Genomic DNA, 6458 nt, shown 5'->3' on the forward strand with positions numbered 1-6458 from the left:
TATGTTTACAGTCTACGCCACATTCCATGGATAAGATGGATTCAAAAGAAGATGGATGTAGTTGTCATCTTAATACGGAACCCCATCGAACAAGCATTAGGAATGCATCTTAAAATTAATTACATTTCATCGACGTGTAGTCACGTAGAGTTATCTCCTTCCGTTGCTTGGTTCTGGGTATATGTCCTACAAGTTCACCTCAATAAATATATCACGTTTTCAACGTTTCATAGTTGGTTTCGAGTCTGTTAACCAATTACAAGGCATATGAGTTATACCTCACTTGCGTTTTAATAGTATATTTCTCTTCATCATATTCTTCTTTGTCTCCTTCTCTTTTTCTTTTCCTGTATGCTTTTGATCCTTCTTCCTCCTCCTCTTCTTCTTTCCTTCTTCCTTCCTTCTTCTTCTTTCTTCTTTTTCTTTTTCTTCTTCTTCTTCTCCTTCTTCTTCTCCTTCTTCTTCTTCTTCTTCTCCTTCTTCTTCTTCTTCTTCTTCTTCTCCTTCTTCTTCTTCTTCCCATTATTTGTCTTCTTTATCATCATCTTCTTTCTTTTCTCCTTTTTTAATCCTCCTCTTCTCCATTTCACCTTCTTGTAATTCTCCTTTCCTCCTCATTTTGTCTTCACCTCAGGGCCCTGGGAATGATTTTTTTCACTGGGGGCGCCGATGTAAATTTGAAAAGCAAAAATAAAAGGTTTTCACTACAAAATTAAGGTCATTTTGGTTACATTTTGCTATATCTACACACCTTCCAGAATACCTGGAGGTGCTGCCTTATTATGGAGAATATACGCAGCACCCCTACTTCCCAGGGCCATGCATCACCTCCTTCCTTTTCTAGTCCATCCTTTTCCTCTTCTTCTTCTGCTTCATATTTCTTTGTAGATATGCTTAAAACATTCGTAAAACATAATGAGTGGTGCTTTCTAAGCCATCCATTTGGTGTTGGTTACTCTGCATGTGATGAACATGAAGGTGAAGGCAACGGTGATGGGTATTTTTCTTATCGTCTCTCAACGGCATCCTGTACTCTTTCAGGACACCGTTACGTCGCAGTCACACCCGGTCAAACCAACTCAAATCGATCGTTATTTCCAATGATATTCCATCGATAGGTTTGGAGTCGGTTCTGTTGGTGTGTCTAGGCACTGTTGACGAGATACACCTATATCCCCCTATATCATGACGGGTGAGATGCATGACTCTTCAGTCGTATTGATAACGTTTTCAATCTTGCTAATTAACAACCCGGAAGCAGCTGGTTGATATCATACCGTAAACATAGTGAGGGAAACTTTCTGATACAATATTAGCTTCTAGGAGCAGGAATGCTTGCTAAACATGATAGGTGCTATCGCCGTGATTTGTCATCCAAACGCTCGCTGCTGTCGTGCGAGAGTTTTTCCGATAAAGAAGCTTTGTTCTGGAAGAAGTAGGTTGGGTTTCCATTTCCGTGATGCGAATCTTGAAATGAATAGCATTAAACAATTACAGCACGTAGATTCTTGGAATATATTTGTTTATATTCTACGAATAGTCGTACAGAGGTATAAAATACTGCATCATAAGCCTTTTGGTTGCCGGGGTTAAATAAAATTCATTCCAAATGGAAGTGATCTCGGTACAGCATTATACTGATCATGATATCATTCATGTTAAACTTCATATTCCCTTTTCATTCTCATCCAACTGAACACGATCACAAGCTTCAGACTTAGAAATTCAACAAAGTATTCGTTCAAGTTTCCATGAAATGACTAACTTTCTTCACCTCCCAATTTTGAAAAAAAATTTTAAAAAAGAAGACTATCAAATAGGGGTCTGGGTCGTTTAATACTATACTACCCCTGTTGTGAAATTCAGTGGCGGATCCGGAGGGGGGGGGGGCACATTCGGCCCGTGTCCCCTCCTTTTGAGAGTCACAGGGAATATATTTTGGGGGGGAATATGGGGTTCATAATCAAGTTAGGACTTTTTTTAATTGCTTGTCAATTTTTTCTTGCAACAAAGTGCCCCCTCTTTTGGAAAATCCTGGATCCACCCCATGTTTAATTGAATAACAATTAAACCTCCTTCAGGTAGTCTTGCCTCCCCCTTTCTAATACAATCTTACCCGATACCGCCCTCCTTCAGTACCCTTTCATCTTTACCTTCCCCTGTGGTGCCTTGTTGTTGATCATCATCACGTTCTTTGCTAAACATCACGGCTCCACCACGGCCCAATATTTCGATGATCCGAGGATCGGTTAGTAACCTATCGATTCGTCTCGGTCTGAATCAACATACTAAACCCGAAAAATTGAAATAACCGACAGATCATAACCGAATGGCCACTGCAATGAATACTTTCTCTGGTTGGTTCATAGGGATGGAGGGGAACGGGGAGGTAAAATGAGCTAAAAGGTTTATTTCTTTTTCTTATTTTTTTTCATTTTGGCTTGTTAAATCATTAGACATGTCATTCAGATGATATTCAATTTATACTGAAAATGAAATGACTTAAATAAGTATACTGAAATAGAATAAGCATGATCGTTCTGCATTTCCTCCTCATTACCGTTAAAATTCATTATATACATGTAGCTATTAATTTATTGATGGATATTTTAAGCGGTCTATAACCCATTATCAAGTGCATCAATTGAATATGACCAATATTCTGATTTTTCGTATTTTAAAGTTAAAACCCGAACATTTGAACGTTTTTTAATCATAAAATATCTATATATATTAAAACTTCATTTAACACAAGCAACGTCATACATTAAACCTTTAATATAAGTAATATCTTACATACATTATACCTCCATTGCATCATTGATGATAACGACGCAACACAATATTACACTTCAACACATGGGGGATGATAATCATGTTCATTATTGATACAGCTAAAAGGCGACAAGTGCATTTCCGCGCCTCTGGCACATCTGCAACACCAACACCAGTGGCAATGGGAGTCGGGGAGAGATAGACAGAGAGGAGCGGGGGAGAAAGTGGGAGGGGGGAGGTTGAAAGAGAGAGAAAGGGAGAATCATGAGAGTGGGAGAATGAAGAGCAATGGAGGGAGAGAGAAGGAGAGAAAGAGGGGAAGAGAGTGAGAAGGAGAGGAAGAGAGTGAGTGAGAGAGGGGGAGAGAGTGGAGGGAGTGTGGGTGTGCGTGTGTGAGGGTATGAACATGGGGAGTTGGGTACCATGTTGATATACAGAATTTATGTTTCACGGGAGAATGAAGAGGAATGGAGAAAGAGAGAGATAGGGAGAGAGAAGGAGAGTGAGAAGGGGAGGAAGAGAGAGAGAGGAGGAGTGTGTGTGTGCGCGCGCGTGTGTGTGTGTGTGTGTGTGAACATGGGGAGTTGGTTACCATGTTGCTATACAGAATTTATGTTTCACTGGAGGTTAATTTAATATTCTTGAAATTTCTTCACTGATTCTCTGTTCGACGTGTATAAGACAGAAATGATTTAATATCTTCATTAGATAACCGTTATTTTGGAACATGTTCTTTCGTGATAAGTATAATGATTTCCTGGTTTGGTAAACTTCAGCCTGCAATATTGCAAGCTTCATCAGACAAAGGGTAAGTGTTCATGACCGTGACAAAATAACATCTTATTATGTCATCCGGTACACTAATTAGAACATAATAACACTTTCCGAAAGGTAGTCCGTTATAGGTAGGGGCGGCACAGCATGCTGGCGGAGCGTTCGCCCCTATAAGTTTTTTCAAGTATAGAGAAGAAAAAGAGGAGAAAAAACGAATCGAAAAAAAGGATGAAAGGGAAGAAAGCAAAATGGGGGCTGTCAAAATGATTGGCTTGGGTCGTGTCATTCTTTAATACCCTTATCATTCCATAATTGGAGAAAATAATACTACCTTCAGGACATCTTGCCCCCGCCCTATCAAAATGCCCTGACGCCGCGCCCCCTGATTACAATTACAAATCTGACCTGAGTTTGCTTTTCACTCCTAATTCATATAGCTCTAGCCTCGCAATATCAAGAAATATTGAAATACCAAATATGTGAACGTGTCAACGTCGGGAGCATCGGAATTGGTGGGATGGCCACCCTTTCGAGACCTTAAGGGTTGGCCTCCCCGTCGCACCTGCCGGTTCCCGGCAGGGTGCCAGATATATGCAACACGCTTCAACGTCTATGGAACGAGCTGGCTGATCGATGTAATCTTGTTTCGGTTTCAGAATCAGGTCAAGTAATTACAATGAAAAATAACCAAGAACATATAGCTAGGCATGCATGCAACTTGCAAGTCAATGTTTAATATATCATAGAATAATGAATGAGAGGACAGAGACATATTACAGTTTGCACTGAACTAATCAATGCCCAGGATGAAAATAAATACTCACAATGAGACTTTCATTGAAAAAAAAAAGTTATTTAAATGTGTATGATTTTATTGGAATAAATGCAATGACGTACAGCTGTTGTTTTTAATTCCGTGAGATTAAAAACAAATTCATATGAAATTAATAATTGCAGAAGCGGATCTAGAGGGGGGGTTGGGGGGGTTGCAACCCCCCCCCCAAAAAAAAATCCGGGGACCATTTTTTTAAATCTTATCTTTTTTTTTAAACTTGTAATTTTAGAAAACGCCATTTTCACACACAGATTTTCAAAAAATTTCCCTACTGTGGGAGGGGGGACACCCCCCTCCCACACCCTCCCCCCTCGCTCGCTCCGCTCTCTTGGACTCGATCGCTACGCTCCCTCGCACACCACCCCAACCCCCCCTTTATAAAAAGCTGGATCCGCCCCTGAATTGAATACACAAAATTAAGGTAATAGTTACGGCTGGTAGCCCATATTCAGCTCCAATTATTGTTGATGCTGGTCTTCCATTGGGCCAGTACATGCAGTATATAGGCCTATGCAGGGATAATACACTTAATAGTTTGGAAAAGGGCCACCTTAGAATCATGGTGAAAATTAGACTGAACACCACACTCTTAAAAATGTTGGGCAACATATGTCCACACAACAAAGGGTTAAAACTTTATCCAATTCTGTGTAGTTTTAAACCAATAATGTGTGTTTTGGGTGAAAACTACACAGTATTCTTTGAAAACTACCCAGAGTTGGATAATTTTTTTTAAACCAATTGTTGTTTGGACAGTATGTTGCCCAACATTTTAAGAGTAAAATCATCCCAAATTCAAAGAGAAAACTCCCCGAAGGAAATTTAAAATTCATTCAGTTCAAACTTTGATTGTTGCTCCTGTTTTTTCGCAGCTGACCCGATTTCTAGTCAAACTCCGCTGCGCAAAAAAAGAATAAACTACAAATATATATTCAAATTTTTTACTCAATATCATTTTCCTATATGGGTTATCGAGTAGCTATTCTTTTGTAGCGAAAGTAGAATACAAAAATTCATTCTATGACAAAAGTGTTTATAGAGTCCTCGGATCGCATTGTAATTATCATCGTAAGAGTATTCCGGGAGCAAGTGGAATTGACTACCCCCTTCTAAACCCCATATCTATGAATGTGGCTCGTGAAAATGAATACAAACACGATTATGACCTTGATAATGGAACGATTATGCACCCTTATTCAATAACATGTGGCGTCTCCCAAGGATCTATACTACCGCGATTATCCAATCAACAAACCAGAGAACGTGTACAAATTAAAACAAAATTAGATGGCAGTGTAATCAGCATAAACAAATTAGGGGCCGGTTTCGACACCGAAAATAGAATTGTCCTCCCTCCCCATGCGAAGCTTCGATTGATGTGTTATTTCAGCCGACGCTTCCGCGGGGTGAACACGGGATTGTGCCGTAATAGTCCAACCCTCATTTGTTTTTACTTCGCCACCACGGGACTATCATTCGTGCATTAACCCGCACGTGCACATTGGACTCACTATATATGCAGATACAAAATGCATTGATAAATTATAATTTTTTCAAGGGAAAGTGACTTGACGCTGCTGGAAAGTAGTATTCCCCTTGTCATTGAAATCTGAAATCTACACCAGATTTCAGTCGCTCCCCTTTCTTCTGTTTGAGTTGTAGAAAACACGGTGAAAGTAGCTAAAATAATCAACATTACGTAGGGCCTTTTCACACGTGATTCTTGAATCATCATTGTAATGATGATTGCAATTCCTTTATAGAATCATCGGACCTTTCACGATGACTGAGATTAGGGTTCATGATTCTAATCATGTTTTAGTTTGGTTTCACAGTTTTTCACACGTGCTAAAAAATCGTCACTAGCCTTATTTTTTCACTAGAATCATCATTCAAATTACGATTTTAAACCATGTGAAAAAGCGCGGGGAGAGATGAAGAAATCTGAAGGTATTCAGGATTTGGAATTCTCTCAGAGGCATAATATGGCATGTATTATAAAAAAAAATCTCATTAAGCTGTCATTGTCATGGGCGGACTCGATACGAGACTTTATAACGTTTAAGCCTTAAAG

The sequence above is a fragment of the Lytechinus pictus genome, chromosome 2 (assembly GCF_037042905.1).
Source record: "Lytechinus pictus isolate F3 Inbred chromosome 2, Lp3.0, whole genome shotgun sequence".
NCBI lineage: Eukaryota > Metazoa > Echinodermata > Echinoidea > Temnopleuroida > Toxopneustidae > Lytechinus > Lytechinus pictus.